This window comes from Aquarana catesbeiana, linkage group LG04, assembly GCF_042186555.1.
Source record: "Aquarana catesbeiana isolate 2022-GZ linkage group LG04, ASM4218655v1, whole genome shotgun sequence".
Taxonomy (NCBI): domain Eukaryota; kingdom Metazoa; phylum Chordata; class Amphibia; order Anura; family Ranidae; genus Aquarana; species Aquarana catesbeiana.
In genome coordinates, this window is record NC_133327.1 from 578,166,929 (window position 1) to 578,180,498 (window position 13,570).

Genomic DNA, 13,570 nt, shown 5'->3' on the forward strand with positions numbered 1-13,570 from the left:
TTGGAGGGTCAAAATAGTAAACGCCAGCTCAATCTAAAAAGGTTATTGTGATTGAAAGGAAAAAGCTGAGTGGGAGAGTGATTGGACATACACGATGGTGTGAAGGTGAAGGAAGATACGTGCGGTGTGCACAGGGCCGCACATAATGGAAGACAAGTGACAAGCAAGAGTGTACAAATTAACAACAGCAAACAGCGTGACAAAAAAGGGGGAGTGCCCAAAATAAAGCCAAAACATAAGAGAGACAGAGTAAACCCAAAATTACCTTAGAGGGTATTAAGGCACATATGAGACTGCACCATGTCGCCCCATGTGGTCAGACTGTAATTTGTGACCTAACCCGGGATTTTTTTTACACATCCTTGACTCAATCCTTTCACTTTGCTGCCTAAAAACCCCACCTTGGGGGAATTCCTCTCTTTTCTTCGGGTAGGGGTACTATGCCCACCCCAAAGCATCTTGTCCCCATGTTGATGAGGACAAGGGCCTCTTCCCCACAACCCTGGGCTATCCCTACCACCAAAAAAGTGTTAAAAAAAATAAAAACACACACAGTTTTTGATATTTCCTTTATTAAAAATAAAAATAAAAGTCCCCCCAATGTAGATCGTCAATCATAACGTTGACGCCACTGCCGAAACCGAAAAAAAAATCTGTGCATGCTGGGTCGGTGACGTCACTTGGGGCAGAGACACCAGGTGATGTTGCCAGGTGGCCCCACCCCTTACCTATTTAAAAACTGTCAAACTGTGGGGCCGGCATTCCGTGGTTATCCTTCGTTTTTCTTCTTTTGGGTCCGATAATGCAGTAGCCATTGTGATTGACGATGGATCTACATGGGGGACATTATTTTTTTTCTATTTTTAATAAAGGAATTGTCAAAAACAATGTGTGTGTGTGTTTTAATTATTTTCAATTCTTTTTTGGTGAATGGGTAGGGTTACTATGTACTCATTCACATGGTGGGGGTGCTAGGATCTAGGGGCCCCCTTGTTAAAGGGGCTTCCAGATTCCAATAAGCCCCTTGCCCACTGACCCCCACAGACCCAAGGTTGTAGGAAGGAGGCCTTTGTCCCCATCAACATGAAGACTAGATGCTTTGGGGTGGGGGGGCAGGGCATGTGCCTGGTATGATTCAGGAGGGGGGGTGATCGTTCATCCCCCCTTTCCTGGCCTGCCGAGCTGCATGCTCGGATAAGGGTCTGGTATGAATTTGAAGGGGGCCCCGCGTTAAAAAAAATCTAAATTTTCTATTGCCGGCAATCTTATTTTTTCATTCGGCTGTCAGTGGGGAAGCCCATTGACAGCTGATGACTCATCCCTTGTTAAGGACGCAGTGGCCAGCTTCCTGGGCTGCTCCTTAACAACCAGCTATTCACTATGCCCTGAAAGCTTTGCCCAATTAGGGCTTAGAATGTGCTGTTCAGAGCACAGTGCACTGTGGAGCGTTCAGCAGGCGAACATCCTGCCAAGCGCCCCACAAATTCGGGTGTTCGCCAGAACTTTTTCTCAGCCCAAACTGTTTGCCCAACTCTAACAGCCAGGTAGCGGGGTTCTAAATCAGAAGACAGAAATGAAATTGGGACAAAAGCCTGGAGGGCTGTGAAGCAGAAACAGCTTTGAGGATACAAGCCAAGGTCGGTGACAGCCAGGGTCCAAAGGTACAGGGCAAAAGGCAGAAAGCAGAGTCAGATAGGGAGGTTTAGGTCACAATGAGTAGGTAGATGTTCAGAGGCAGATCTGAAGGCAAATAACAGGTTAGGTCACAGCTAATCAGAAACTAGTAAAGACCATTCATAGTTTCTCTCTATGTATTGCTCTAGTTTATATAGATTGTTTGGCACCAATACTAGTGCTGAGCATATATGCTCAGTGGTCACTTTTTGCATAGATGCACATGCTGTGATATGCACAAGTGCATGTGCCTGCACTTGTTTTCTTGTGCTAAACAAACCAGACCTTCCTTAAAGAAGGTCTCTTGGCTACATTTTCTGATGATGGTAAGATTCTCTGTAATGCCCAATGTGCCTCTTTTCCTCAGATACATGGCTGGGAGAGCAGTGATGGTGGTGACTGTTTAAGTCATGCTTGTAAAATGTATTTTAAAACACAGGCTCTGCTGCAGGCAGCACTTACCCCATTCACACCTCAGTGTTTTGTAGCTCAATTTCCATATCAGACCCGAAGGGCCTGGTATGGATTTTAGGGGTACCCCCACACATTTTTTTTTTAAATTTTGGTTTGGGGTTCCGCTTAATATTCATACCAGACCCAAAGGGCCTGGTAATAGGCTGGGGGGAACCAAAGCTCTTTTTTTCAATGGGTTTTATCTATATTGCCGAGACCCGACAATTCTTTACAGCTGTGATTAGTTTTAAATGACTATTTTTCCTTTAGAAATGTCATTTTGCTGCGGTACTGTTCTAAACACAGGAAAAATGCACCACTTTATAGGCATACTATAAACACCCCCAGGCAAAATATTTAAAGGAATATTTCATTTTTATTTTTACTGCTCCCAAAAAAAGGGCCGTTTTAAAAAAAAATTTTGCATTGATACATGTCCCCAAACACTTTTTTTGACAATAACTTGCATATAAGCCTTTAAAGTGCCTTTAGCGCTTTTGATTTTTCATGTTAGTTTCCCATAGACTTTAACGGTGTTCCGGCAGCTTTTGAATTTGCCGCGAACACCTGGATCTGACATGCTTCCCATCTTATGTAAATAAGGTATGGGAAGGGGAGTGCTGCAATTTTATGGAAGGGACAGACCTGCCATGCCTGCTGGGTAAAGTGGAGGAAAGCTGTACATCTGATCTGATGTCGGCGGTACGCACCAAACTGCTGGGAAAAAATCTTCTAGCTTACATCAGTATAAGGTGTGCATCAAACTGATATAATTTTCCATATACATGTTCCACACAGCCAGATTATTAAAAAGATGACAAAAATGGATCCCATAGCTCAACGTATTTTCTGAATGTTACTTCAGGATTGGATGCCACCAACGTAAGATCTATAAGCTAAAACAACAAATTCACAACATATATTAAAGCACTCCCTAAAAATAAGGGGAATACAATACTATACATACTAGTCTCATTTATAGAACAGATGAGAAATGCGTGCAATGTAAAGGTGACAGTGACAACAACTTAAACACCAATAAAATACATGGTAACATGAAAAATTAACCCATGTGAGTATCTAAGGTCAATAAATGAAAATGCCACCAGAATCGCATGTTTTTCAAATGCTTACACATGTGGGTTATGGATCTCCAACCACAGGAGCCTCGATCCCAAGTGAAAAGGAACCACCCTCTCTCTGACCCCTTCAATTTATCCTCAGAAGGAACCAAGCCCCTCCTAGCACCATTTATGCTCACAGCTATTCAGGGACAAAAGTCCCACTATCCAAGCCCCATAACATGTTGGCAAGATGGTGCTGGGGCCTCATCCCATGGCGAAGCACAATAACGCTATAGGTGCATGAGCGTGAACATACTATGCTGGCCTAATTATGTCATGTGTGCCACATGTAACGCACTACACTGGCAAGACATGGTGCCAATGCAGATGGATTCCACTGCCTCATCGCCTAACATAATGGTGGAGGTGGAAGGTAGACTCCTTACCCTGCCCATCAAACATGGGAGAGCTAGGGTGAGAGTCCATCGCAACTCCCTGAAATTGAAAGCCAGACTACAAACAGCAATCCCAAAGGAAATCACTTGTAAATATTCTCTCTTTAATTAGCCCATTAAATAATCAAACTAACATAATCCATTGTAAATATCATGTGCCCACAAGTACCTGCATTCACAAGATTCAATGTCCTTATGAAGGTAATTTCAAGGAACATACATTATACAAAGACTGACTAGGTCATAATATTATCAAAATTATAATAGAATAAAAAATGAATCTCATCATATCAACCAGGTAAACTTAAACTCAACATCAAATGGTTGATTAGGCATCAGATCACAGAGGTGCAAAGGTGTCTTCCACCTAAATACACTCATATAAAAATATAAATGTGATCTGGTGCCTATAATGCTAAGCCTCCAACCCGATACAACTCATACACAAAACAAAACATTGGCCCATGGGACTTTAAATGAGGCATAACATATTGGCAATAAAATATCAATTTACAATGAATAAGAATCTTACACATACATGTTATAGTTATTTAAAATAACAAACTGGTTCGTTACAACTAGCATACATCAGTATAAAGCATGCATCAAACTAATATAGTTTTCCATATACAATGCTGCGAAAAATATTTGCCCCCTTTCTGATTTAAAGTCATTTAAAAGTACTTGCGGCTATAATGAATTGTTGGTCCCGGCAATACAGATAAAAGTCATCGAAAAAACGGCATGGGATTCCCCCAGTCCATTACCAGGCCCTTTGGGTCTGATATGAATATTAAGGGGACCCCTGAGCCAAAATGTAAAAAAAAATTGTGTGGGGCCCCCCCAAATTCCATACCAGACCATTCAGGTCTGGTATGGATATTAAGGGGAACCCCGCGCCAAAAGTTTTAAAAAAATGGCGTCGGGGTCCCCCTCAAAATCCATACCAGACCCTTATCTGAGCACACAACATGGCGGGCCGCAGGAAAAGAGGAGGGGAAGAGAGAGCGCCCCCCCTCCTGAACCATACCAGGCCACATGCCACATACGGTTTAAAGGAATATTTCACTTTTATTGTTTCACATTAAGCATTATTAAAATCACTGCTCCCGAAAAAACGGACGTTTTTAAAACTTTTTTTTTGCATTGATACATGTCTCCTGGGGCAGGACCCGGGTCCCCAAACTTTTTTTATGACAATAACTTGCATATAAGGCTTTAAAATGAATACTTTTGATTTTTCATGTTAATGTCCCATAGACTTTAACGTGTTCCGGTGGCTTTCGAATTTGCCCCCAACACCGCATATTGTTTGGTGTTCTGCAGGACATCCGAACAACCACAGTTCGGCCTGAACTTATGCTCAGGCCGAACCGTTTTCCCATCCCTAGTCAAAAGCATAAGATCTGTAAAAGAAAAAACAAATTCACTAAATATGTTAAAGCACTCTCTTATGCCCCATACACACGGTCCGATTTTCCGACGGAAAATGTGTGATAGGACCTTGTTGTCGGAAATTCCGACCGTGTGTAGGCTCCATCACACATTTTCCATCGGAAAAGTTTGGGAACAGGCTATAAAATTTTCCGACAACAAAATCCGTTGTCGGAATTTCCGATCGTGTGTACACAAATCCGACGCACAAAGTGCCATGCATGCTCAGAATAAATAAAGGGATGAAAGCTATTGGCTACTGCCCCGTTTAGAGTCCCGACATACGTGTTTTACTTCACCGCGTTCAGAACGATCGGATTTTCCGACAACTTTGTGTGACCGTGTGTATGCAAGACAAGTTTGAGCCAACATCTGTCGGAAAAAATCCTAGGATTTTGCTGTCAGAATGTCCGATCAATGTCCGACCGTGTGTATGGGGCATAAAAGTAAGGTGAGTACAATACAATACATACTAGTCTCCTTTATAGAACAGAACTTACAGACCAGCTTGAAAATTGACCTAAAATAACACCTTCAAATGGCGACCACGTAGAGTGTCTGATTGGAGAGTTGTGGAAGGGAACCATGGTACCCAATGGGAAAACCAAGGAGCAGCACAGGAGGATGCATAGAATTTAAAGATACAAAATCCCAAGAAGCAGTGAAGAAGAATTATATGTGTGTAATGAAGCACCAAGTGCTATGCACAGTAAAAGGGGAATATCGCAAAAAGGGGGTACTCCTCTATATATAAGTATTACACCTAGGAAAAAGACAGAAATAAGGAAATGAAAGGGTAAAGGTAATCCAACATAGGTGAACCAGAAATGTGTGCAGTGTAAAGGTGACGGTGACACACCTTTAAAGGATAAGTTCACCTTTTCGGTCAGAATTTCACTTTTCATAATAAAGAGAAGCATTTTCCAATGCCATTTCGGGCCCAGCCATCCCAATGTGATTTTCTCTCACTTACCTTATCCACAGGAAGTGTAAAATCTTGTCAATTTGTTTGAATTTTTAAAAGGATTTTCAGATTCCATCACTTCCTATAGATTCTCTTAGCTTTCACTTCCTGTCCTCCCATCTCCCAGAAGCCTTTACTTCCACAATTCTGGACCACAACTTCCTCATTACAATACTACCTTCCACCCACTTCCTATACAATCTGATTGTACAATCTTCTTTAGATCTCCCCTCAGCTATGTAGTACAAGGGCCTGTCTAATTTGATACAAATTGAATGGATTATTCAGGTGTATCGTCCTATTCCATAGTTCTGGTAAATTTAATGGAAATTGTACAGAGATTGTACAATCAGATTATATAGTGTATGGCCATGTTTATACAAGAAAAATGTGAAAAAGCCTTCGCGCTACTAAATGTGCTGTATAAGACTATTATAAGCCAAATAATAAAATCAAAAGTGAATAATCAATACATAAAGTGTATACAGTGCATAAAAGTGCAGTCTAGTATATCAATAACAGCTGTCTGCAGCAGAACCTAAAGTGTATCACAATCCACTCTCAGTTAAATGGAAACATAATGTGATCCCGCGCTACAACAAAAACATAAAAAATAATATTCCACTATATGTAGTAAATAAACCTGCAGTGTCTATAAACCTAAAGTGTTTCTCATTCCATAACAAAAAAAAGTGTAAGTGTAAAAATTAGAAACATAAATATATAAATCAATCCAAGGGCATGAAATAAAGAATAATATTAGTCTCTTAATAAGATCTTCAAAAAAATTAATAAAAGTGTAAAAATGTGTTCTTCAAGAAAGGTGTCTACAAAAAGGGATCATGCATAAATAGTTCCAGCAAAAGCAGTGGGCAGGGAGAGTTATAAATCCAAAAAGTGAGCTCACAGAGCCCTCACCTTCATAGCTTGAAAAATCAGCATGTAGTAAACAGAGATCAGTTCCGTTGTTACAACTTCAACCACCAGGGGGTCCTCTGTTCCACTGTATGCACGACCATCCAAAGTGTCAGTCTAAGCCCATAGATGAGAAATGATCTTGTTACGCCGATATCGACCACTAGGGGGCCATCTACTCCACCAAATGAGCCACTTCAATTAGACTTCCCATCCCCTGATGAAGTCACGTGATGACGTAATGCGTAGGGAGTAGCCGTAGGTTGAAGTGCACCGGAAGTGACGTGAGAGTGGCGTTCAGATGCCTTATTTGCTGATTCATGCTTGTTTTTAACGTTTTACTGTAAGAGTCCAACTTTTTCATTGAAATAAACCTTTTATGCTATAATATACTACACTATTGGAGCTTTTTCTCTCTCCTACCTTTTGCCTTTCACCTCCATCCCCCCCCTCGAGCAGAGGTGACGAGGTCGGATGAGGACTTGGATGGGAAGTTTAATTGAGGTGGCTCATTTGGTGGAGTAGAGGACATAAGGCATCTGAACGCCACTCTCACGTCACTTCCGGTGCACTTCAACCTACGGCTACTCCCTACGCATTACATCATCACGTGACTTCATCAGGGGATGGGAAGTCTAATTGAAGTGGCTCATTTGGTGGAGTAGACTACCCCCTAGTGGTCGATATCGGCGTAACAAGATCATTTCTCATCTATGGGCTTAGACTGACACTTTGGATGGTCGTGCATACAGTGGAACAGAGGACCCCCTGGTGGTTGAAGTTGTAACAACGGAACTGATCTCTGTTTACTACATGCTGATTTTTCAAGCTATGAAGGTGAGGGCTCTGTGAGCTCACTTTTTGGATTTATACCTCTCCCTGCCCACTGCTTTTACTGGAACTATTTATGCATGATCCCTTTTTGTAGACACCTTTCTTGAAGAACACATTTTTACACTTTTATTAATTTTTTTGAAGATCTTATTAAGAGACTAATATTATTCTTTATTTCATGCCCTTGGATTGATTTATATATTTATGTTTCTAATTTTTACACTTACACTTTTTTTATTATGGAATGAGAAACACTTTAGGTTTATAGACACTGCAGGTTTATTTACTACATATAGTGGAATATTATTTTTTATGTTTTTGCTGTAGCGCGGGATCACATTATGTTTCCATGTTTATACAAGTACATAGGAGGGACTAGATGGAGACACTCAGGTGCCAGACCTCGTTCACATCTCCACTTAGAGAAAACTCACATTCCCATGTGCGTTTTCTTTGGGTGTTCTGGAGCATTTTCACTCATCAAGCATAGTGCAGCCCATTCAATTAAATGGGCTGCTCTGCACATGACAATCGCTCCAGAGAAGCTCCAGAACTTTCTTTGGAGCGGGAAATGGTGCATTACCACAGTTTTTGTTGCATTTTCCACACTTGGGATGCCTTTAACATGTAATAACTACACAAACATGATGCATATTTGCAGCGTTTCTGAAACGCATGGCAAAGTGCGCATTTTCTGTGTGGTGTGCCATGCATTTGGAAACACACAGGTATGAATGGAGCCTCATTGTTCTTGTGTAAATGCACCAATTTCACATTCAGGCCCATCCACAACTAGAGTAGTGGGAACGCATGTTTTTTGGCCCATTTTTCCAGTGATATACATAGGGTAGTCCATTGATTTCAATGGGCTGCGCTACATGTAGTAAAGTAAAGTAGCTCAACTAGGTAATGTTAGGTGTATAAATGTGGCCATACACTATACAACCTGATTGTACAATCTCTGTACAATTTCCTTTAGATTTACCAGAACTGGGGAAGCCAGGCAAATGCATGTGTGGAGAAATGTCAAGGATGCTGTGAAAACTTAGTTGATGGGTTAAGGGTGTGCTAATAGGGTCAGCTGGTAAACTCCTTCCTGTGTCTTACTGGTTCCTCTGTCTCTGTCTGTATACCAGGGAGTATCAAAAGCCTTCTAAGAAATACAGCAAGAACTTAGGTAAGATCTTGTTCTCAAAATCAAAGAAAACTTGTATTTTTCCGTAATCGAGGTACATTAATAATGTATTGGTACATGGGGAGCTGGATTTTAGAAAAAAAAGGTGAACTTGGCCATTAACACCAATAAAATTCCTGCTAACACTAAAAATTAACCCATGTGAGTATCTATGATAAGTAAATGAAAGTGCCAATAGAATTGCATATTTGCCAAATGTTTACACATGTGAGTTATGGATCTCTAAACGCAGGAGCCTTGGTCCCAAGTGAAAAGAACCCACCCTCCATCTGCCCCTCAATTTATCCTCAGAGGAGAAACAAGCCCCTCCCAGCACCATATATTTCCACAGCTATGCAGAGACTAAAATCCCACCATCCAAGCCCCATACCATGTGGGCAAGATGGCGCCATGGCCTCATACCACACTGAAGCGCGATAACGTCATGCTTGCATACACGTGAATGTACTATGCTGGCTTGATGATGTCAGATGCGCCACATGTATCTTTAAATTCCATCTATGCAACGTCTTGTGCTACTCCTACTACCATGGTTCCCTTCCACAACTCTCGGGTCAGACTCTGGCCAATGTTGGTCACCATTTGCGTTATTTTAGATTCATTTTCAAGCTGGTCTGTAAGTTCTGTTCTATAAAGGATACTAATTTGTATAGTATTGTACTCCCCTTATTTTTAAGGAGTGCATTAATATATATTGTGAATTCATTTGTTGTTTATAGATCTTACGTTGGTGGCATCAACTCCTGAAAAAGTGAAGCAACCTTCATGAAACGCGTCAAGTTTTAGGATGCATTTTTGTTATGTTTTAATAATCTGGCTGTTTGGAACATGTTTATGTAAAACTATATCAGTTTGATGCACACTTTATACTGATGTATGCTAATTGTAACGAACCAGCTTGGTATTTTGAATAACTTTCAAATGTATGTGTAAGATTTTTATTTGTTGTCTAATAAATTTATATTTTATTACCGATATGTTATGCCTCATTTAAAGCCCCATTGGCAAATGTTTTGTTTTGTGTATACTTTAGGTAATAGTGTGGCCTTGCATTATTACATTTGCAGGAAGGACACCTAGAGTTTGGCCAGGACTTGTGGCTGTAATGTGTTGCTCAGGCCCTTTTGGAGTGGTGTAACTAACTAGTTAGTGCTGTCAATTTAAAACCAAGTGCTGTGCACCTTGCACTTGCCTGTATTTAGCGCTAAGGAATTATGCTCGTTTCTGTTATTTTTTTATGGACAGCTGCACTTTAATTATTAGCAATGTATAACACATTTTACAAAAAAATTTAAGTAACATTTTGCTTATAAAGGATAAAATGTCTTTACAATCAAAAATGAAAAATGGATATGCCACATCATTTGCCTATATACATGTTAGTTTTTATTTTTTCCTCCAATTATTTTTCTTACTGTCACCATATATCAACAAACAAGATGCCTATTAGACTACAGAATATGTCATGTACCATCTGAAAATTTCAGGAATTTAGTTTAATAGCAGCACATACGCTGTTCATAATTTGTCATTGCACATATAATGAAACACGAACGACCTCTGCTTTAGGAGTGATTCAATAGATTCTCCTTTTCTTTGGCCCCTGAAGCATTCTAAAGCGATTGTCCAATTGTTTCTTTTTATTTGCTGTAAGCACGTTTAAACAATTGCTGTATGTAAGCACTCCATATAGCACAAGGTCTCTTTTTCTTGTAAAATGAATAGCTATATCAGATAAAAACTGTCTACAAATGTCATATGCAATATGGATCTCAAAATGTGGACAAAAAGTAAAAGGAAACAACTGAAATACTGAGTAAAAAAGCATCAATTTTACAAGTATGTTGGAAGATTATGTGATAAACAGGGAGTCATGACATACAGTTATTTGAGAATATAATACATAGCTACCTTGACCTGTAAGAAATGTTTTAACTTGAGCAGAATCTTGTTATTTTTGATCGTTTAGTATAGATTATTGATTTTGGTGAGCACATAATACCACCTTTTATATAAGTCTTTTTAATATTATGATATTTTTTATATATAGTAGTAATATACAAGAATATTGCCTTTTCTTATGTGAATGAGAAATTAAAATTGACCCTATTTGCCATGTTTTTAACATGTGCTTATAAAGTCCCATTTCAGCCTATCTGCCAACTCCATACACTCCCCACCACCACCATCCCTAACTAATCTTTGCCTTTAAAAAAATGCTACCTAAATACTCTTTTTACCCACCTAAATTTACTGTCATTTGACATTCCAGTCTCGAGTCTTCTCTCTTCATTTGTGTACATATGGGGCCTTTCTTCTGGTGTCCACATCACTGCTTGAGTGACCTGGACATCTCCTATTGGCTGTCTAGTGGCAGATTCCTCTCAGGATCCAGGGACCAGCCACAGGGGGCGTATCTGCATCACAGGATTATCTGTCCCCCACACCCAAAACAGTGCCACAATGGACCAAAATCGTGGACTTAATTAAGCAAATCTTCACTTCATCAGGTGAACGATAGGAAGGGATTAATTTTTGCTTAACCACTTGCCGATTGGCTCATGCCGATATACGTCAGCAAAGTGGCACAGGTGCACAAAACAACGTACCCATAAGGCACTGTGTTATCCGCGACCAGCACACACGCCTCTGGTGCCTGTGGGTCCCACGGACTCGATGTCCACCGGTGGCCCACGATCATGGTATGGAGAGGCAGAACGGGGAGATGTCTATGTAAACAAGGAATTTCCTTGTTCTGCCTAGCAGCATGACAGGGATCTACTGCACCCAGTGATCGGGAGCAATGATCTCTGTCATGTTCTAGTTTGCCCATCCCCCTACAGTTAGAACATGCTCAGGGAACACAGTTAATCCCTTGATCGTCCCCTAGTGTTTAACCCCTTCCCTGCCAGTGACATTTACACAGTAATCAGTGCATTTTTGTAGCACTTATCGCTGTATAAATGCCAATGGTCCCAAAATAGTGTCAAAAGTGTCTGATCTGTCCGCCGCAATGTCGCAGTCATGATAAAAAATCGTAGATCACTGCCATTACTAATAAAAAAAAAATTATTAATAAAAATGCCGTAAATGTATCCCCTATTTTGTAGACCTGATAACTTTTGCGCAAACCAATCAGTATATGCTTTCAAAATTGACGCCTTTTTTGTTTATAGCGAAAAAAATAAAAACCGCAGAGGTGATCAAATACCAAAGGGTGATCAAAAGTTCTATTTGTAGGAAGAAAAGGATGTACATTTTGTTTGGGTACAAGGTCGCATGACCGTGCAATTGTCAGTTAAAGCGACACAGTGCCGTATCGCAAAAAAGGCTTGGTCAGGAAGGGGGTAAATCCTTCCGGGGCTGAAGTGGTTAAGTTGGTGTTCAACATCTTGTTCTCTAAAAACATCCTCACAAGCCACTCCCCAACCACCAGTAGCAGAATGTACTGCTGTGTAACTGATATACTCATTATAGACATGTGCAGAACAGAAAAAATAGTTTTATATTGTTTTGGATAGATTAGTAATGTTACTAATTTCATTTAGTTGATAAGTTTTGGATTTTGTTTAGTTTAGTTTTCATTAAATATCACCTTTATTATTCTCTAACGAATTCCAAATTTTCAGAAGGATTCAAATTCGGATTGGTCGAACAATAATCGACCGATTCGAATTCTGTGTGGAGAATAGCTGTTTTTTAAGCAGTGAGCTGGGAAGTTGGCTATTGCCTCCTTAACAAATGATGACTCATCATCTGTCAATGGGCTTCCCCACTGACTGCTGAAATGTATACAATAAAATGGCAGCAATAGAAAATTTATAAAAAAAACAGAGTGGGTCCCCTCCCCCAATCCATACCAAGCCTTTCGGGTCTGGTACTAATTTTAAGGGAAATCCCATGCCAAAAGGTAAAAAAAAGGCGTTGGGTCCTCCCAAAATCCATAACAGACTCTTATCTGAGCATGCAGCCTGGCAGGTCAGGAAAGGAGGGGGAAAGAGCGAGCGTCGCCCCTGAGCCCCCCATGCCAAAGCACCTTATGGGGACAAGGGCCTCTTCTCCACAGCCCTAGGCAGTGGCTATGGGGGTCTACGGACAGGGGGCTAATTGGTATCTGAAAGCTCCTTTTACAAGATGGCCCCCAGATCCAGGCCTCCCCCTATGTGAATGAGTATTGGGTACAGTCACCCTGATTTAAATAAGATTGGGGGGGAACCCAACGCTTTTTTTTCAGAATTTTCTATTGCCGGCATTCTTTTGTTTACATTTCATCTTTTAGTGGGGAAGTCTGTTAGCAGCTGATGAGTCCTTGGTTGTTAAGGATGCGTTGGCTGGCTACCCAGCCCACTGCTTGACAACCAGCTATTCTTCACACAAAATTTGATTCTTTTTTGACTCATCCGCATTTGAATCATTCTGAAAATGTGGAATTCAATAGAAAATAAATAAGCAAAATTTGTTAATATTTCATTTGGAGATTTGAATACATCTGAATCTCAGAATAACCAAAAATTTGTCCGAATTTGTATTGGTACCGAAACGAAACGCACATGTCTATTCAGTATAACAGCATCCTTGACTA